Source organism: Macaca fascicularis, chromosome X (genome assembly GCF_037993035.2).
Source record: "Macaca fascicularis isolate 582-1 chromosome X, T2T-MFA8v1.1".
Lineage (NCBI taxonomy): Eukaryota > Metazoa > Chordata > Mammalia > Primates > Cercopithecidae > Macaca > Macaca fascicularis.
In genome coordinates, this window is record NC_088395.1 from 157,543,469 (window position 1) to 157,566,092 (window position 22,624).

The 22,624-nt window shown below is 37.5% G+C and overlaps 1 long non-coding RNA gene across 1 annotated transcript in view; it reads right to left on the reverse strand.

The window, feature by feature from the left end:
* Positions 1-272: 272 nt before the first annotated feature.
* The window catches only part of LOC135969329 (uncharacterized), a 70,759-nt gene continuing 48,407 nt past the window's right edge, over positions 273-22,624 (reverse strand). Inside the window, exon 3 of the long non-coding RNA XR_010584511.1 lies at positions 273-855. This is a non-coding gene — a long non-coding RNA (uncharacterized lncRNA). The remainder of the gene's footprint in view (positions 856-22,624) is intronic.

Consider the following 22,624-nt stretch of genomic DNA (forward strand, 5'->3'; position numbering starts at 1 on the left):
TGAATACTTTAGATACATTTCATAGACTTGATATTCACTGTATTGCTTTTCATTATTTTATAGTCTAATATTTCATTTATTGCCTCTTTGATCTGTTGTTTGTGAGAAGTTTTTACTTCTTCAATTTTGAGGTGGTTGCAATTATTTTTTTAATTAAAATATAAGTTAGGTAACATTTTATTTTCCAGTATGAATAGATAGTTTTCCATGCATGCAGATTAAAGAATACTTTTCGTATTATATTGTAAACCAAAAAGTATCTGAGACAGGTCTCAATCAATTTAGAAGTTTATTTTACCAAGGTTAAGGACCCACCTGGGTGATATGTCTGTGCCTTTCTCCAAATATTATTTTGAGGGCTTCAGTATTTAATGGGGAAAAGCAGGCTGGAGGGGAAAGAGGTAGGGTATGGTCACATTACTGAATCCACATATTGCAAGAGAAAAGGAGCAGTTAGGGGAATGGTCAATTATGTATTCATCTCATACTCTGTAAATCAGCACTTCACATAAGATAAAGTGAACCTAGAGTAGCTACCTGTGGAGATATTTAACCTTTTATCTGTAGCTATTTGCTTAGGAACGAAAAGAAAGGCAGCTTCTTGCATTACTCAGCTTTCAGCTTAATTTTTTCCCTTTTGGCATAGTGAATTGGGGTCCCAAGTTTTTATTTTCTTTTTATATTTCTCTCCCGTTTTCTTCTTAAAATCTTTCAGACAAAGCATTTTAGAAGAAAATGAGTCTGTGGTCTTGGGTTTTGTCTGCTCTCTCGTGGCTAGGACAGTTTATTTTTAGACAAATAGGTCCCACGTTGTTAGGAAAGCTCATTTTTTAGCAGATTATGAAGTCTCAAGTCCTACAAAGAAAAAGTGAGGAGAGGAAAAGATAAGGGAAGCAACAATCAAATAAAAAAGAACAATCCTGGAAAATGACTATAGGTCATATTGCTCTGAAGTCCATACATCAGTAGGCAGGTATGAAAGTGGTTTATATACATAAATAGGTTATTGTTATTTTATTCCGAAGTTTAAGTTGTCTAGCTTCAGTTTACAGGGATTTAGGAAAAGCACAGCTTAATTTTTAGTGATTTCAAATCAGGACAAATGTGAGAAAAAAAGGAAAAGAAAGAAGGGAAAAAATGAAAATGTTATTTGAGACTTGCAGTCAGGAAAAATTTTAGAATTCAGTCCAAATAGTAGACAATAATAAAAATTGAAAAACATTAAGCAAGACTAGAATCATAAACAAGTATACTATAATTTATTTTGAAACATAATTTTTCTCTCTCCAATTCCTCAATTTTACTAAAGACAAAATCATAGTAATATCGGTTTATTTGTAAAATAAGTTTTAGTCCTATTAGACTTGGCTTGATTATTTGCATGAAGTGCAGCAAGAATAATCATTTTCTATACAGCCACTCTCACTCTCTTCTTTTTAGTTGGTCTTGCTTGAACGTTTTTCATAAGGAGTCTAAGATTAGGCTTTTTTAAGAGCCTTAAGCCAGGCCAAGGATTTATCTGTGCTTGCAAATACCTGTGTGAATTGCGTGAATTCCTCTCTTTTCCAGGTCCCAAGACAACTTGGGGTTCCTGGGCCTATCAGAAAGTGATCCCTTTTACTTACTACAGGTCAGGACGCTAGAAAGGACAAGATATGGGACTAGTTTTTCCAAGGGGCCTTTTATTGGCTCCATAGGTCAGGTCAGCTTCATTTTCTCAAGCCAGTCTGAAAATGTCATTCCAGTCAAAGCCTTGGTAAAATAACCAGTGTATCCAGTTATGCCTGTCATAAAAGAAAACAGATTCTTATTCAACTTGTGCAAATAACTATATTGTCATAAATTAAGAATACTCACAAAATAGTTTGCACATTTTGGAGAAATTGAGAAAAGGGGAATATGTTTTAAATTTTGCTCAGAAGGGTATAATTGACTCAGTTGTTAAAAGCTGTAAATAGCTTAAAAGAGGAGAAAGTTTTCTTGACTCTGAAAAACAAAACAAAATGAATCAGCAAATGTTTTAAACAAAAAGTCATAAAAGATTATTTCAGTCTTCTATTAGTTCAGTCCATGCAAATAACTCCCATCCTGCTCAATACTGGATCAGTAAACCTCATGAATATATCAGTTCTCCTTGAGAGTCCTGGAAGATTTTCTCTCTATTCCAATGGCTCAATCTCTAAAGTTATCAGAAACCTATATTTAAGAGTTCTCCTCAGAGTTCTATAGCTGATTACAAACCACTCTATAAAAGGATCAAAATAAAACAATTCTGGATGACAAAAGTCCTAGGACAGCCATGGTTTTTTTTGTTTTGTTTTGTTTTTGTTTTTTTGAGACGGAGTCTCGCTCTGTCGCCCAGGCTGGAGTGCAGTGGAGCGATCTCGGCTCACTGCAAGCTCCGCCTCCCGGGTTCACGCCATTCTCCTGCCTCAGCCTCCTGAGTAGCTGGGACTACAGGTGCCCGCCACGGCGCCCGGCTAATTTTTTGTATTTTTAGTAGAGACGGGGTTTCACCGTGGTCTCGATCTCCTGACCTTGTGATCCGCCCGCCTCGGCCTCCCAAAGTGCTGGGATTACAGGCGTGAGCCACCGTGCCCGGCTTAACAGCCATGGTTAAAGACACAATTGACAAGGAAATTTGGATACTTCTGTGGCATAAAACAATTTTACATAATAATCATAATTATTACTGATAACATATACTAAGACATCAAAATCACAGGAATTTCATATAATTATGGAACAAATAACTAATAGCACATTTATATAAATACAATGCAAAGAAGATTAGACAGCATTTCATATTTGACAATGCTTCCTGTATAATTTTATTATACCAAATAAGCTGAATATGTCTCTTTTGGACTTCAGGGGACCTAATATCAAAAAATTGATGACTGAATTTGGAATTTGGTTTTGGAAAGCATCAAATATAGAAAGTTTAAAACATTTGATATCACGAAATAGGATCACAGGTGATTGTTTAAAAAAAAAAAAAGTCATTCATGCAGCCATAGTAATAACAAAAAGATTTTAGGCCAGGCACGATGGCTCATGCCTCTAATCCCAGCAGTTTGGGAGGCTGAAGCAGGCCTTGAGGTCAGGAGTTTGAGACCAGCCTGGCCAACATGGTGAAACTCTGTCTCCACTAAAAATATAAAAATTAGGAAGGTGTGGTGGTGCATGCCTGTAATCCCAGCTACTCAGGAGGCTGAGGCAGAATAATCACTTGAACCAAGAAGGTGGAGGTTGCAGTGAGCCGAGATTGTGCCACTGCACTCCAGCCTGGGTGACAGAGACTCCATCTCAAAAAAAAAAAAAAAAAAAAAAAAGGAAAAATTTTATTCTTTGGAAGAGGAAACTTACTTTCCCGAACAATAAGCCCTAATAAAGAGCATGAGGTCAATTAAATCTGTCTTTCAAATCATATAAACAAATCTATTAGATTTTAATCATTTTGAACATAGGATATCATTTCTATAAACCGTCTTATAATCTTTTATATATATTTTTAAAACCTGGGTTAATACTCCAAGAAAACTTTGTTAATCTGACACAGGGGCCTAGATACTGGTCTTGCATCAGTGTGCCTTTGACATTCATAATTCGTTTATAGAGAAACTTAACTTATTTTATCTTTCAAAATTGGCCCTTAAAATCTCACACACTCATGTCTTCTGTGATCGTCCCTGGGCCTTGAGGAGTTGAATAGCTTTAATTTCTCGCCCTGTGTCTCAGGAAGACAGATTATTTTAATCTGTACCTGAAGATGAGGCTTTAATTGCTGTTAGTGTTTAAGATTTAGCAGGTCTTGGTGTTCTTTTTAGACCCCGGAGACAAAGCCCTGTTACTCAATGTCACAAGTACTTCAAAAGCATATACAGGAAGATACAAGGATATAATAACTTTAACTTTTAATCTCAGTTTTCCTAAGTGACTGAAATCTTAATAACAATGACATAGGAATTATTTTAATAAAATGTAAAATCTGTTTGTTAGTCCAGTTACCAAAAGCAAAATAAAGACTTTCTGCAGCATGGTTGCTTTTCCCTACAGTGAGTCCATTTAGATAACCTGCAGTCAAAACTAAGAAAACAGTACTTGAGTTAGTTAGTGTTAAATCAAGTTTAGCCTAAAGATGCCTCCTTACATATTTTAAGTTCAGCCTAAAGGTTTTTCTGTACTTTGTGAACTATAACAAGTGAAGGTATAAACAGACTGTAGTCTACACTTGTGCAGTCACCGAATTTTGGCCAATGAAATGTAGCCAACTGTTCAAACCATGTTCAAATAAGGCAAATGCCAACTTATAACCAATCCAGTTGTTTCTGTACCATGTTTCCATTTTCTGTATGTCACTTTCCTTTTTCTGTCCATAAGTCTTCTTCCACCACGTGGCTGCACTGGAGTCTCTGAGCCTACTTTGGCTTGGAAGACTGCCCGATTTGTGAATCATTCATTGCTCAATTAAACTCCTATAAATTTAATCTGGCTGAAGGTTTTATTTTATCGGATGACGTCAGAAGTGGAATCCAAAGTAGAGCTTCTAATGGCCACCAGTAGTGCCGACTGACCGAGTGAGATGCCCGCTGGACCCATTGTGTCAATTGAACTCTCAGAGCAGCTGAGGATTGTGGTAAGTTCTCTCTGGAGTTCTGAAGCTCCACTGATTTGTGTTTTGAGCTCTCCAAGTCTCTTTGAGCAAATTTCTGATCTAAACTGGGTTTGGAAGTTGCAACAAAAACTGGTCTGAGTCTGGGATCACATTGGATCTGGTTAGAGGCCTCTTACATCTGACTGGGTCAGAAGGAAACTGGAAGTAAATGGCAATAATGCAGGGGGTGTAAAATTTGGCTTTTGGACATTCACAGGGATTTTTGTGTTCTACCCCTTTGTTTCATTTTTCTTATGCACTTAAGTAAGAGAAACTTATTGGCTACATTGATCAAGGGACCCTGAGAACAAAGCCAATATGTGAGGCAAAAATGGGATCCTTAATTTCTAAAGAACTGAGTTTCTTATGGCTTATACATGCCTAAGTGTTATGCCCCGGAAGCAGCAAAGTCTTACAGAAATGGCAAAATCTTACTAAAGATAGCTTACAGTGGAACATTCCAAATGAACAACACTGCACTAAAACACATTTAAAAATGAAAGCTATTGATGCCTATTCATATCCAGAAGCTTCTAAAAATTTCAGTTTTTTAAATTTAAAGTCTTCACAAACGGCAAATAAAAAGCTCAAGCGACTGATTTAAAAAACATTAAATCTGCTAAACTTTTAGCTTATTTACTATCCCAATCCAAAGGAAATAGATAGAAGCACCAATTGGCAAATGTTGGGTAAGTAACGGGGTACATTTTACCTGGGCAAAGGATGGGATTGGGTTAAAGGCCCTCCCCTCAGTAAAGTCCATCTTGGTTAAAAATGGATTTGGCACTATGGGATGTTAACTGTTATTCTCTTACGATAAATCTACCTTGCACTATTTGCTGATGGCTGCGGGTGACAGGATCAGGCATGTACAGGATCACAGAACACAGGGAACTTTTTCCTCCCTAAGGGGAGAAACTAGAGAGCTGATCGGATTTCTGGAAAAGATCCTTTGCGACTGACAAGTGGCTGCCTGGAGTTTTGATTAAGTGTTGTTGCAGTGGGTGGGTCTTTCTGGCCTCCCTGAGCTCCTCACCTTTCCCACCCTGCTGCAGGCAATCCTATTCTAACTTCCCTTTCCTCTCTGTGCAAATTGATAATAGAGATGGTAAAAATCACTATCTCTTGCAAAGTTTTAATTAATGAGAATAATGATTCATGAGGTTAGTCTTAAGCTGTACCAAATCTGGGATCCTTTGTGCTACAAATTTACTTTTCTATATTATTCTATCATAAAGAGGAGTATCTCAGGATAGAACACAGACTTACGACCCCATAAGCCTGCTGTTCAAGATGGACCAGCAAGCTGATCAGTAACAAAACTGGATGAGGTTTTCATCTTGTCTTGTTTTATGTCCTTAGGAGCCTTGTAACCATGTGGCTGTGCTTTCTCTTGGTCTCCACCATCCAGGCAACAGGAATTTTAAGGTTTATATCATAGTTAGCTCTAAAAATTATCTTGAGCAGTTAAAAGTCATTGCAAGCTCAAAACTGGCTGCTCTAGACTCCTTCTGGGAAAAGCAATGGAAACTGCCCAGTGCTGTAGCTTAGTAGCTAGCTTTGTCTTTTCACAATGGCAGCCCAGGTTCAATCGTGGTTTAGGGAATGAGTACTTTCTGACTGATATCTGTGTGACCTTTACCATTTGTTGATTCTCTTCCCCTCTATGTACAACTTCTGGCTTCCCTTCTTGAATTCTCCTTTCTCTGAGGAAGGGAGATTACCTTTGGTAAAGTTCAAAAGCCAGAAATATTGGCCATTTGGCCTGGCTAAAGTTGGGTAATAAGAGATTTAAAAGGACATTTTTCTTAAGTTCTATGGTTAAAAGTCAGCATAATTAAAAGTGGATATTCAAACTCTAACAGCCTGGGACTCTGGGAAAAAACAGAGGAGGCACCACCGACCTCCTTTTGGGAAAAAAACTCTGTTTTCTTCATGGAACCCCAGAAATTGAAGGTGTATAGATCCCTCTCAAAATCTAAGGCTCTGTTCTGTTTTACATTGTGTTATCTGACATTTTTTACTTTTGGGGTATATCAGAAATTACTTTGCATGATGGGAGAGCTTTTAGCCTTGGTGCATAATAACTAGGCAGGAAATACCCTTTAAGGGCTGGCTAATGGCAGTTATGGAGGGATACTTGGTTCTTTGCATACTGGAATCAAAGAAGTATGCTCTTGGACAACTGGGAGGTAGGGAAAAATCCCCCTCCCAACTGAGAGGTGAGATTCCCATGGGGGATGGGCTGATTACAAAATGGGCTGATTGGATTTGGGTTGCCTTGCAATAAAATGCATTGTAAAAGCATTACACTGTCTTCTTCCATAGCATTTCTCACATTTTGGGGATTCAGGATGTGATTTAAAAATGGGATCCTTAATTTTAGGAATCTGTTTCTTCCTTCCAGGTGTGCCTGCTTATTAGACCTTAGAAACTGCATGTTTTCCTAGCCCTGCTCCTCAAAGAAATCCAGCCCAGAAGCCAGTAATCCAATTAAGAAACTTAAAAATTGCCAAATGAAAAATATTAGAACTGTTGGATCCTCTGTGTATTTATATATGTTGTGTGTGTAATTTTTACATAAAAGAGCTCTAATTAATTGGCTTAAAATAAGTGCTTAAATTGAATACATTGTCAGAGAAATTAAAACTAATGCCATCTAGTTCAAGTAAATTTAGTAATCTTTCATAAATAAAAACCGTTTTAAAGATTATTGGTAAAATAAAAATGTCTTAAAAATAAAGATATTTGGTCTAAATTAGGCAGGTCAGCTATTAGGTTTGCTAAATTCTTTAAGGTAATAATCTGCTTCTTTGACTTTTAAAAATTGTTCAACTTGCCTGCTTTGGAGCCATTAGATTCTGGGTAAGGCCTGGTGACATGTGTTGTTAGTCAAGTCCCCTGGCTATGCAGAAAGAGTCAGACTTTATCTGCACTTCTCTCTGGTGTCCTAGGCTCCACACCTAGTACATAATTAAAATCACTACCACGTTTTTCACCAAAAATAAAAATTAATAAGAGTTAACATTGTAACATGTAATTGAGACTACTGATCAGTTTTTACATGCAAGGTGTGTGAGGAAAGTGAAATGTGCTTTTACTAAAAAATTCTAAGAAGGCGTAGGAATGTAAATTTTTGCCTGGTTTAGAGGGTTAAAGGATTGTTTTAAATTAGATGGGATAAAGCTGAAGGTTTGAGCAAGTCGTGGAAGAGTTGTGAAAAGTTAATCTTGTAAAAAATATTCTTTGTATGAACATATTGGCTAAATATAAAGGGGCATTATTCAGTTTTTTTGTAAGTTGAACATTGAAATAAAAGCACAATACGGTTTTCTTAGAGCACTGATCTGCTCTTTAACAAACATTTGTAAAGGGTTATAAAAGGTTTATGAGAATCACCTTATGGTCAAACTGATTAACACTGGATAAATATGTCTATAAGGTTTTGTTAAAGATTAAGATAGACATTAATAGTTCACTAATGCAAGGGTGAAATTTGGCTTTCTCTCTTGAATAAGATTTTCAGGTAATATTAAAGGATAATGAAATATTTCTGTTTGCCTTTTGAATAAACTACAGGAAAAAGAAAGGAAAGACAAGAGACAGAATGTTTGGAAAGCAAAGTCTTCCCTCTATAAATGAGTACAGGTTTTTGCCTTTAAAAAATTTTTAAGTCATCATTTTGGCTAAATGAATGCCTTATGTTAACATGGAATTCTATTTTATAATATCAAATGTTTTAAACCTTTAACATATTTGACAGGTTTCCCAAAATCAAATTCCAGCTTCAAAATTATCTTTTCTGACCTTTAATTTTGGGATGCTACAAAGGGTCCCTGAAGCATCCAAAAGAGAGGTAAACAGGATTATTTGGCCTGTTAAGTTACATGGGAAGCATTGCCAAAATAAAAAAAAAATAATGTTTAACCTTTTAACCTTCTTCAGAGTTGGCAGAGAAAGAGACAGTCTTGCCCTGCCACCGAGGTTAGAGTGCAGTGGTGTGATTTCAGCTCATTGCAACCTCCACCTCCTGGGTTCAAGTGATTCTTGTGCCTCAGCCTCCGGAGTAGCTGGGATTACAGGTGTGCACCACCACGCCCAGCTTTTTTTTTTTTTTTTTTTTTTTTTTTTTTTTTTAGTAGAGATGGGATTTCACCATGCTGGCCAGGCTGGTCTCAAACTCCCAGCCTCAGGTGATCTGCCTGCTTCAGCCTCCTAAAGTGCTGCGATTACAGGTGTGAGTCACTATGCCCAGCCAGGTTATGTTTTAGTGAATGATATTAATATGTGTTCCACAAGTGTATGGATTTCTAGAATTCAAATATGTCCAAGGATATGCTATCAATCATAATTAGAGTTATATGTTATTGTAGACCACAGAAATAACCAAATTTCCTTGTCAATTGTGTCTTTAACTATGACTATTTAAAGCCATTTCCACAGCTAATTGTTTAATGCTGATACAGTTTCTGAAAACTTCACAAGCATGCAAAATCCTAGAATATGGTGTCTTTTAGGAAGTTCAGGAAAGGATGGAAACGACCCTGAAAAGCACTCTTGAATATAGGTTTTTGGTAACTTTAGAATCATATCATTTGGACTGGTTAAGAATTCCTGGAACTGGGTTCCAAGATGGTCAAATAGGAACAGCTCCAGTCTATAGCTCCCAGCATGAGCAACACAGAAGACGGGTGATTTCTGCATTTCCAACTGAGGTACCGGGTTCATCTCACTGGGGCTTGTCGGACAGTGGGTGCAGTCCACGGATGATGTTCGAACCCATCACAAAGAAGCTAAAATCCTTGAAAAAAGATTAGATGAATGTCTAACTAGAATAAACAGCATAGAGAAGACCTTAAATGACCTGATGGAGCTGAAAACCATGGCTCGAGAACTATGAGAACTACGTGATGCATGCATAAGCTTCAGTAGCCGATTCAATCAAGTGGAAGAAAGGGTATCAGTGATTGAAGATCAAATTAATGAAATGAAGTGAGAAGAGAAGTTTAGAGAAAAAAGAGTGAAAAGAAATGAACAAAGCCTCCAAGAAATATGGGACTATGGGAAAAGACCAAATCTACATCTGATTGGTATACCTGAAAGTGATGGGGAGAATGGAACCAAGTTGGAAAACACTCTTCAGGTTATTATCCAGGAGAACTTCCCCAACCTAGCAAGGCAGGCCAACATTCAAATTCAGGAAATACAGAGAATGCCACAAAGATACTCCTCAAGAAGAGCAACTCCAAGACACATAATTGTCAGATTCACCAAAGTTGAAATGAAGGAAAAAATGTTAAGGGCAGCCAGAGAAAAAGATCAGGTTACCCACAAAGGGAAGCCCATCAGACTAACAGCGGATCTCTCTGCAGAAACTCTACAAGCCAGAAGAGAGTGGGGGCCAATATTCAACATGCTTAAAGAAAAGAATTTTCAACCCAGAATTTCCTATCCAGCCAAACTATGCCTCATAAGTAAAGGAGAAATAAAATCCTTTACAGATAAGCAAATGCTGAGAGATTTTGTCACCACCAGGCCTGCCTTACAAGAGCTCCTGAAGGAAACACTAAACATAGAAAGTAGTAACCGGTACCAAACACTACAAACACATGCCAAATTGTAAAGACCACCGATGCTAGGAAGAAACTTCATCAACTAATGAGCAAAATAACCAGCTAACGTCATAATGATAGGATCAAATCCACACATAACAATATTAACCTTAAATGTAAATGGGTTAAATGCCCCAATTAAATGACACAGACTGGCAAATTGGATAGAGTCAAGACCCATCAGTGTGCTGTATTCAGGAGACCCATCCCACATGCAGAGACACACATAGGCTCAAACTAAAGGGATGGAGGAAGATCTACCAAGTACATGGGAAACAAAAGCAAGCAGGGGTTGCAATCCTAGTCTCCGATAAAACAGACTTTAAACCAACAAAGATCAAAAGAGACAAAGAAGGCCATTATATAATGGTAAAGGGATCAATTCAACAAGAAGAGCTAACTATCCTAAATATTGTGCACCCAATACAGGAGTGCCCAGATTCGTAAAGCAAGTCCTTAGAGACCTACAAAGAGACTTAGACTCCCACACAATAATAATGGGAGACTTTAACACCCCACTGTCAACATTAGACAGATCAACGAGACAGAAAGTTAGCAAGGATATCCAGGAATTGAAATCAGTTCTATATCAAGTGGACTTAATAAACTTCTATAGAACTCTCCACCCCAAATCAACAGAATATGCATTCTTCTCAGCACCACATCACACTTATTCCAAAATTGACCACATAATTGGAAGTAAAGCACTCCTCAGCAAATGTAAAATAATAGAAATTATAACAAACTGTCTCTCAGACCACAGTGCAATCAAACTAGAACTCAGGATTAAGAAACTCACTCAAAACCGCTCAAATACATGGAAACTGAACAACCTGCTCCTGAATGACTACTGGGTACATAACGAACTGAAGGCAGAAATAAACATGTTCTTTGAAACCAATGAAAACAAAGACATAACATACCAGTACCTCTGGGACACATTTGAAGTAATGTGTAGAGGGAAATTTATAGCACTAAATGCCCACAAGAGAAAGCAGGAAAGATCTCAAATTGATACCCTAACATCACAATTAAAAGAACTAGAGAAGCAAGAGCAAACACATTCAAAAGCTAGCAGAAGGCAAGAAATAACTGAGATCTGAGCAGAACTGAAGGAGATAGAGACACAAAAAAACCTCCAAAAAATCAATGAATCCAGGAGCTGGTTTTTTGAAAAGATCAACAAAATTGATAGACTGCTAGCAAGACTAATAAAGAAGAAAAGAAAGAAGAATCAAATAGACTCAATAAAAAATGATAAAGAGGATATCACCACTGATCCCACATAAATACAAACTACCATCAGAGAATACTAATAAACACCTCTATGCAAACAAACTAGGAAATCTAGAAGAAATGGATAAATTCCTGGACACATACATCTTCCTGAGACTAAACCAGGAAGAAGTTGAATCCCTGAATAGACCAATAACAGGCTCTGAAATTGAGGCAATAATTAATAGCCTACCAACCAAAAAAGTCCAGGACCAGATGGATTCACAGCTGAATTCTACTAGAGGTACAAAGAGGAGCTGGTACCATTCCTTCTGAAACTAATCTGATCAATGGAAAAAGAGGGAATACTCCGTAACTCATTTTATGAGGCCAGCATCTTCCTTATACCAAAGCCTGGCAGAGACACAACAAAAAAAGAGAATTTCAGACCAATATCCCTGATGAACATTGATGCAAAAATCCTCAATAAAATACTGGCAAACCAAATCCAGCAGCACATCAAAAAGCTTATTCACCACGATCAAGTTGGCTTCATCCCTGGTATGCAAGGCTGGTTCAACATACACAAATCAACAAACATAATACATCATATAAACAGAATCAAAGACAAAAACCACATGATTATCTCAATAGATGCAGAAAAGGCCTTAAACAAAATTCAACAGCCCTTCATGCTAAAAACTCTCAATAAACTAGGTATTGATGGGATGTATCTCAAAATAATAAGAACTATTTATGACAAACCCACAGCCAATATCATACTGAATGGGCAAAAACTGGAAGCATTTCCTTTGTAAACTGGCACAACACAGGAATGCCCTCTCTCACCACTCCTATTCAACATAGTGTTGGAATTTCTGGCCAGCACAATCAGGCAGGAGAAAGAAATAAAGAGCATTCAATTAGGAAAAGAGGAAGTCAAATTGTCCCTGTTTGCAGATGACATGATTGTATATTTAGAAAACCCCATCGTCTCAGCCCCAAATCTCCTTAAGCTGATAAGCAACTTCGGCAAAGTCTCAGGATACAAAATCAAGGTGCAAAAATTGCAAGCATTCCTATACACCAATAATAGACAAACAGAGAACCAAATCATGAGTGAACTCCCATTCACAATTGCTTCAAAGAGAATAAAATACCTAGGAATCCAACTTACAAGGGATGTGAAGGACCTCTTTGAGGAGAACTACAAACCACTGCTCAACAAAATAAAAGAGGACACAAACAAATGGAAGAACATTCCATGTTCATGGATAGGAAGAATCAACATCGTGAAAATGGCCAAGGCAATTTATAGAATCAATGTCATCCCCATCAAGCTACCCATGACTCTTCACAGAATTGGAAAAAACTACTTTAAAGTTCATATGGAACCAAAAATGAGCCCACTTTGCCAAGAAAATCCAAAGCCAAAAGAACAAAGCTGGAGGCATCACACTACCTGACTTCAAACTATACTACAAGGCTACAGTAACCAAAACAGCATGGTACTGGTATGAAAACAGAGATATAGACCAATGGTACAGAACAGAGCCCTCAGAAATAATACCACACATCTACAACCATCTGATCTTTGACAAACCTGACAAAAACAAGAAATGGGGAAAGGATTCCCTATTTAAGAAATGGTGCTGGGAAAATTGGCTAGCCATATGTAGAAAGCTGAAACTGGATCCCTTCCTTATACCTTATACAAAAATTAATTCTAGATGGATTAAAGACTTAAATGTTAGACCTAAAACCATAAAAACCCTGGAAGAAAACCTAGGCAATACCATTCAGGACATAGGCATGGGCAAGGTCTTCATGACTAAAACAGCAAAAGCAATGACAACAAAAGCCAAAATAGACAAATGGCATCTAATTAAACTAAGGAGCTTCTGCACAGCAAAAGAAACTACCATCAGAATGAACAGACAACCTACAGAATGGGAGAAAATTTTTTACAATCTACTCATCTGTCAAAGGGCTAATATCCAGAATCTACAAAGAACTTAAACAAATTTACAAGAAAAAATCAAACAACCCCATCAAAAAGTGGGCAAAGGATATGAACAGACACTTCTCAAAAGAAGACATTTATGCAGGCAACAAACACATGAAAAAGCTCATCATCACTGACCATCAGAGAAATGCAAATCAAAACCACAATGAGATACCATCTCACACCAGTTAGAATATGGCAATCATTAAAAAGTCAGGAAACAACAGGTGCTGGAGAGGATATGGAGAAATAGGAACATTTTTACACTGTTGGTGGGACTGTAAACTAGTTCAACCATTGTGGAAGACAGTGTGGTGATTCCTCAAGGATCTAGAACTAGAAATACCATTTCACCCAGCCATCTCATTACTGGGTATATACCTAAAGGATTATAAATCATGCTGCTATAAAGACACATGTAACACGTATGTTTTATGCACAATAGCAAAGACTTGGAACCAACCCAAATGTCCATCAGTGATAGACTGGATTAAGAAAATGTGGTACATATACACCATGGAATACTATGCAGCCATAAAAAAAGATGAGTTCATGTCCTTTGTAGGGACATGGATGAAGCTGGAAAACATCATTCTGAGCTAACTATCGCAAGTACAGAAAACCAAATACCACATGTTCTCACTCATAGGTGGGAATTGAACAATGAGAACACTTGGGTACAGGAAGGGGAACATCACACACCGGGGCCTGTCGTGGGGTTGGGGGATGGGGAGGGATAGCATTAGGAGATATACCTAATGTAAATGACGAGTTAATGGGTGCAGCACACCAACATGGCACATGTATACATATGTAACAAACCTGCACATTGTGCACATGTACCCTAGAACTTAAAGTATAATTTAAAAAAAAGAAGTTTAAAATTTTAAAATTAAATTAAAAAAAAAAAAAAGAATTCCTGGGACTTTAATGAAAAGACTGACTGGTTTATACAACTGCTAACCGAAGTAAAACAAAAATTAATTGCATACCAAGAAAATACTTTGCCAGATTTTCATGCTAAATCAGCCAGTATTAAAATTGTTTAGATAGCCAGGCACGGTGGCTCACGCCTGCAATCCCAGCACTTTGGGAGGTCGAGGCGGGTGAATCATGAGGTCAGGAGATCGAGACCATCCTGGCTAACACGGTGAAACCCCGTCTCTACTAATAATACCAAAAAAAAAAATCAGCCGGGCATGGTGGCGAGTGCCTGTAGTCCCAGCTACTCAGGAGGCTGAGGCAGGAGAATGGTGTGAACCCGGGAGGTGGAGCTTGCAGTGAGCCAAGATCGTGCCACTGCGTGAGACTCCGTCTCAAAAAAAACAAAATTGTTTAGATATACAATTTGATTGAACTCCATGGTCTAAGTCAAATTACCTGTGACAACCCATCAGTTATCAGTGCTATGCACCTAAATTGGAAAAACAACTGGTATTCAAGAGGACATAAGTCCAGTGGTAAGCATGAACTCATGGAGAACCATGATAGTTACATTGTCCTTCCAGGGTCCTTAAAGCTTTTGTTACTGAAAGTTCTGCACTTCATGACTCATCATGAAAAAGATAAAATGATCCAAATTAAATATATATTGATGTGGTGACTTCTATATTGCTAAAATAGTTTATGACTATAAACTAAATGTTTGGTTTGTCAAACCCATATTCCTGGAAAGAGGATCAAAGCTTCAGATAGATTCAGCAACCTGATGGGCCATTTAAACATTTACAGAGGGATTTCATTCAATTGTCATTTTCAATGCATGTTTTCTAGTTGTTTAATACAAGAGGTCTGATGTTATAACAGTAGATTATTATGCCACAGTGTATTTTCACCAGGTAAAGAAAGCTTTTTATGGTTCACTGATGGAGGACCATCAACCCTTTCACAGTCTAGAACCAGAAGACTGGATCTTCTGAGAACATCAGAGAAAGACTGCCCTTGCCATCCACACTACAGCAAAACTTTGGTACCTTGAACTTTGGATTCATACTCTCACAACTGAGAAGGTTCCCTCCACACTCTTGGAACTTCACATCCATTGGAACCCTTAAGGTAAAACTAACCAAGGTGGTTTCTCCCCAGAAGATGGCATCCTTGATGTGAACTCCTTTTCCCAAGATCCCAGATAACAACTTCTCTACTATTATGAGACTCTTACCTTTGAATACTTTTTCCCTTGCTTAATAAGTCTCTATGAACAATAGAAGTGAAAAGGGGTCTGTCGTGTGCATTTATGGACTATACTTTTATTTGTGAAGGATTTTGCAGCCAGTCTTATACATGGATAAATTTAGACCTTAATAGATGGAAGATGAAGGCCCAATGTGGGTAAGAAATTTTAATGGTACATATGTTGCCTCATAATCAGTCAGAAACAGAACATTGGTTCACTCGTCTTAACCCACATCATGGGTTGAAGAGAGCATTGCCAGGAAACCTTCAATACTCTAGAAGGGCATCATTTGTTAGGTCCTTTATACCATGGTTTGGAGTAAAAGAGGCAATGATTAAAAATGTATCCCTCATGATAGGCTCTATAGCAGATTCTATGGTAAAGACCATGGTTACACAGCAGACTTTACATTCTCTTGTGAAAGTTATGCTAGATAATAGAATTGCTCTAGATTACTTACTGGCTAAACAGAAGTATCTGTACAGCTGCTGGCACTTATGGCCTACAGAGAAAACATTGGTATTATAGAGATTCAGTTGCAGGGGATTAACGAAAAGACTGCTTAGTTAAGTGAGTTGACTCCTTAGTTCATTCTCGGATCTATTTAATTTTAGGTGGTTTGGTTTATGGAGACCCTGGGTAAAGAGCACACCCTAAACTCTTGGTATTATCCTCCTGACAGTCATAATAGCAGTCTCACTGGTGCAATGCATTCTCTCAAAAGTTTTAGATGTTTGCATGCAGCCATCTCTAGAATGTCAAATGATCTTTCTTCAGCTGGAATGACAAGAGCTGAAAGAAATGTGTGACCACGAGGGCACTGTAACCTATAAATGACATGCTGAGACTGGAAATCCAAAATGATGGCAACTGGTAACTGAGAGTGGTACTAAGGCCTTAAGTTTTGGTCACACTCTCATCTAAGTGAGAACATGACCAAGAAGAGGGAATTTTTAAACAAAATTAAGGGAGACCATTGTTTTGGACTGAGCTCATGCACTAGCTCCCAACAGACCAGACCAGTCTAAAATGGAGTCTCTCATGCTAAATGTCATGTAAAGTAAGACTCTAAAGAGAAACACAGATCCTAGAACAGATCAGGTTTTGTTTTTTTTTTTCTCCTGTAAACAGGACATTCTAGCATATGGAGGTACTTGCCATTCTAAGCCTGAAAAAAAAAATACCCGAAGTCCTTGTTCCCACCTTGCAAATCCCACTGTTCTACTGTTTACGAGTGTGTTTTAAGACCAAATAAGTACATTTATGATGGTGATAGTGATATCAATGACTAAAGTTTTGGTCAATCTCAAAATTGAGAAGATGACCAAAAGAGGAAAAATGTTAAATCAAGTTTAGCCTAAAGCTGCCTCCTTACATATTTTAAGCTCAGCCTAAAGTTTTCTCTGTACGTTGCAAACTATAACAAATGAAGGTGTAAACAGACCATAGCCTATGCTTGTGCCAATCACTGAGTTTTGGCCAGTCAAATTTAGCCAACTGTTCAAACTATTTTCAAATAAGGCAAATGTCGAGCTGTGGCCAATCCAGTTGTTTCTGTGCCTCACTTCCATTTTCTGTGGGTCACTTTCCTTTTTTGTCCATAAGTCTTCTTCCACCATGTGGCTGCACTGGAGTCTCTGAGCCTATTCTGTCTTGGAAGGCTGCCTGATTCATGAATTGTTCATTGCTCAGTTAAACTCCTTTAAATTTAATGTGGCTGTTTTTTCTTTTTATCATTAGACATAGGATGAGGGTGTCCTGGGTCATAAGTGAAAATTTTGGTTTCATAGGACAATTTAAAGCCAAGAGTACAGAATGCTATATTGGAAGAAAGCATCTCCTTTAGACCTTTAAGATGAAACACTGTTAGCATCGGGCCAAAACAATAGTTAGAACCTGAGCAAAGAAGTTACAGGAGCTGACTAAAAAGTTTACAGAGAGAGTTGTTATCTCAGACTTTCTCAAAGGGGAAAGAAAGCTGAAACTAGTGAGATGCAATAAAGGTTCAATTTTTGAGTTAAAAAAATTAAAATCTCTTGTATTATTATTAATTTGGTACCATAAAATGTTGTTGTTCTAACCAATTCTTTAGTGTATTAGTGTTTTTTTCATATCAAAGCCCAATCTCTAGAAAGACTATTATGAAGAATTTCCTTTTAATTATAGGCAAATTGATGACAAAGATTTTTTTCCTCATGAATTCTTTTTACAAATCTTATTATGACTTACACAAAACACTTGTGACATGCTTGGACTTCCTGTTTTATCCTAGATATCCCTCTTCCTTAAATAACCAGTCATTTTATTTTAGGACAAAAATTTCTGATATAAGATTCTTTTTCATATGAAATTATTTTCCTTTTAATCTTTCTTACCAAAAATACTGCTTTAGATCTGTAACTTTCTTTATATCTCTCCTATTTACTGGTTCCTTTTACCCTGTTTCACAAATAACTTTTGAATTTAGACAAAAATTATTTTTCTTTAAATAAGAACACTTTTAAGAAAAATATTTTCCTATAATTAAAAAAAAATTGGAAATGACTCAGACATTTAATGAATATATCTTCTTTAGTGTAATATAACTTTAGATTCTTAATTATATGACAAATTTATCTAAAGCATGTGTTCCATTACATTTATCTAATTATCTTTTTAAAAATAGTTTACCTAGATTACTTATGAGAACTGTGACAGTCATCATTTAAGGTTATTTCCCTGTTAACCATTTTTATAGCTTGTGAATTTCAGGCATTTACCTAAGTAAGAACCTTAAGGTTAAATAAATGGGTTCTTTTGCCAATAACTCTGGATTCAGCTATTTTCATTAAACTAAATAATATTAAACGCCTTAATAAAAAATTACACAAACAAAGATAATTCTCTTTTGGGCTGCAAGCTGTATAACCCTCATGCCAAGTTTTGACACCTTATACTATCTAGCAGAGATTAAATATTAGACTGCTTGACCAATAAATCTAAATAATAATGTACATTGACAATTCTGAGGACATTTCTAATTTTATTTTACCAATAATGTTAAAACCATCTTACTTATTAAGGACTTATTTAAGTCACATGAACTTTAAAAAGCATTTGGACTTAAAGTTTCTATTTTCCTGATAAATTATTTGTTTCAGTTTTTTTCTTTAAAGCTCTTTTATACTTTTTTGGTACTGATACATTATATACATGAAATAGATGTATTAGACATGCAGATAGACGTAGATTTTATAGATTCATAAGACCTCTTATTTTTTCTTCTATTTTAGACTTCCAATTTGTTGATAACCTGTTTCATTACCCTAGGTAATTGTCAGCTAGATAACTCTAAATTTGCGTACTAAAGGAACAACTCTTAGGTGAAAATCAGATAGTGAAATTTACATCTCAAGTCTCCTCTCCAGCCACACACACACATAGTCTGGTGTGCTGGAGGGAGATTAAAAATGGATGCCAAGTCAAACATAAAATTATAGAAATCTACCATAGCATTGTATAAGGAGACCAAGTTTATTTAGACAGGTAGTTTTTAATTTTAGTTTCTGTCTTTTAACTGGATCTCTGAACTCCTGGGTCTCCGAAAATATCATGGGACTGGGTCACATAATGCTTTTACAATGCACTTTGTTATAAAGACGTTTCTCTAAGTGTCTAAACCACACCCTTTCTTATCTTAAACTTCCAAGAGTAGCCCCTGTTGTAATAACTACTTTACTCAAAAAAATTACGTAACACAATACAAAAGCAAGCAGTTTAAGATATGAGAGAAACTGGTCTGTTTACATTCTTGAGGTTCCATAGGGAAAACAGATGTTTCTCCCCAAAAAGGAGTTTGGCACCTTCTGGGTTTTTTTAGGGAATCGCAGGCTGTTAGAAATTATTTTAGATCCTTAATGCAGCAGAGGGCGGCAAGAGTAAGGAGAGAGAGGCAGAAGTAAATGGAAAAAACATAATTCAGTCCACTGAAAAGAAAAGAAAAACTGCCATGCGCGTCCGTGTGAAGAGACCACCAAACAGGCTTTGTGTGAGCAATAAAGCTTTTTAATCACCTGGGTGCAGGTAGACTGAGTCCGAAAAGAAAGTCAGCGAAGGGAGATAAGGGTGGGGCCATTTTATAGGATTTGGGTAGGTAAAGGAAAATTACAGTCAAAGGGGGATTGTTCTCTGGCGGGCAGGAGTGGGGGTCACAAGGTGCTCAGTGGTGGAGCTTTTTGAGTCAGGATGAGCCAGGAAAAGGAATTTCACAAGGTAATGTCATCGCTTAAGGCAAGGACCGGCCATTTTCACTTCTTTTTGTGGTGGAATGTCATCAGTTAAGGTGGGGCAGGGCATCTGCACTTCTTTTGTGATTCTTCAGTTACTTCAGGCCATCTGGGCATATACATGCAAGTCACAGGGGATGAGATGGCTTGGCTTGGGCTCAGAGGCCTGACAAAAACTTTTTATAAAACAAGATCCTAGGATAAAAATAAGGCATAAAAGGCCTTTTATACACATATATATCTTGGATATTAGCTTTTAACTAAACTGACTCTTAACCACTACATGCTTTAAAAAATCCTTTTAAATCTCATTACCATATTTTAACTGGGACAAACTGGTGATATTTCAAAAGTAACAGAAATATCAAACCAGAAAGGACTTGATTTAGGAGGCCAACCCAGGCTGTCATGGTGAAAAAAGGGCAGAATCTTAGCTAGTGAACTACAGCCATTGCTCTTTCAGTATGGCTTGGCTACCAAAGATGACCTTGTTATGCAAATAAAGCATGTTAGATAGTAAAAATCTTCTTTTTCTTTTCAGCTGCAGGAATTCAGTCAATTCAGAGGGCTTGTTCCCCATGATTTGCAATTTTCCTTTGGATTTGACCAAGTCGGGTAGAGTTGGTCAAACCCAATGGAAAAAAGACTGAAATAACAACAAAACAGAAAACAAACAAATTAGCAAAAAATAGTTAAACAAAGCAAACAAACGGTCACACAGTTTACATAATTACTGAGCACTCTAACTGTAAGGAGAAATTAAGACCAGCTGGCTGTTATCTTAACTTTTAGTCATTAAGGAGAATTTCCAAGCCAAAATCCGAACTCAACTACTTACCTAGAAATGGGGTCCAGTTGAAGATTGCTCTCTACCATCCCAGAAGGAGAAAAAAATCTTAAACTGGACTTCCCCATTGGAAGCAAGCTGAAATTGTAGAAGGAAGTTACCTGCCTTCCATTGTCATGGAAGCAGGAAAACTTGCTTTCCTTGTTGGAAGCAAATAAATCTGTAGAAAAGGAGTTGTATAGCAAAATAAACTTTATATCTCGACCAAATTTTGGGAGATGAAAGATTCTCTGGAAGGGGAGCTCCTGGTCCCCAGCAAAGTATCCTGTTGGTTTTGTTAGAGTAGGTAGCTAAGCAGACATAAGCAGGGCAGGAGAGCCCCCATCCCCCACCCCAGGAATGTTAGACAACCACCAGATGAAGGTCAGGCAATTGTTAAACTGTCGCTCTAAAATAATATTTGGTCACAGCTGGGACCAGGGAAAGGCAGTCTCCCAATGGATAGGAACACCTGCAACTGGTGATCAGTAGCTTCCCAATAAGATCTCAGGAGTTGGTGAGCAGGCTCAAGCAAGTGCAATAAAAGGCAAAATTGCAGGGTTTAACTGGTAGATGACCTTCCTCTAGGAACACTCAACTGGTAATGGAAAAATGCCTCAAGTGAGCATGTGCATAACTTCAGTAAACACACTGTGCACACGACCCCTTCCAAGTGCTGGCAGGTCACTGCCCATGCGGACAGCCTGCCCCACCCCCTCCACACACACAAAAAAATAATAAAGGGAGAAGAAATGAAATCTTACAACCATACGAATGTATAAAAACCTGAACTCAAGGATGGGATGGGGCACTTGGATCTCTTAAGTCACCTGCTTGGCCCTCTTCCAAGTATACTTCCTTTCACTCCTGCTCTAAAACTTTTTAATAAACATTCACTCCTGCCCCAGTACTTGTCTCAATCTCTCACTCTGCCTTATGCCCCTCGGCCAAATTCTTTCCTCTGAGGAGGCAAGAATCAAATTTGCTGCAGACCCATCAGATTTGCCGCTACTAACAGTTTGAGCAATAAAGCTAGCCCAAGTTGGTACCAAGCACTCATAGATTTATCAAAGGCCAGGGCTACCCCCACTGACAATCCCATCCATTAGTCACCAATTTGTAAACGAGAAGGTATCTCAGACAAGTCTCTATCAGCTTAGAAGTTTATGCTGCCAAGGTTAAAGACACACCCAAGAGACAGGTCTGTGCCTTTCTCTAAAGATAATTTTGAGGGTTTCACTATTTAAAGGGGAAAAGCAGACTGGAGGGGAAAGAGGGATGATGTTATCACATTGCTGAATGCACATGTTTCAAGAGTAAAAGAAGCAAGTAGAAAAATAGTCAATTATGTATGCATCACTCACTCAGTAAATCGGCACTTACTTAAGTCAAGATGAACCTGCAGTAACTACCTGTGGGGATAGTTAAACTTTTATCTGTAGCTATCTGCTGAGGAAGAAAAGGAAAGGCAGCTTCTTGCATGACTCAGCTTTCAGCTTAATTTTTTTTCTTTTGGCATAGTCAGTTGGGGTCCCATGTTTTTATTTTCCTTTCACAGTATATGATTTATCGATTTGGATATTTCTTGCTTCTGTATAATATATGATACTTAAATGTATTCAACTGTAACACAGTTAGAGGAAGAGTGCACAAGTCATAAGATACAACTCAAAAAAAGTATCAGAAAGTGATCATGTATACCCTGCACTTATGATGAAAAATAGAAGCTTAACTATCACCCCAGGAGCACCATTTATTTTAACTTTTAATTTTTAATTTTTTTAGGCTAGTCACGTGAAACAGTTGGAGTGAAGAAGGAGCAAAGAAGTCTGTAAGTACTTATGACCAATTAGTTGTAAACACCACTG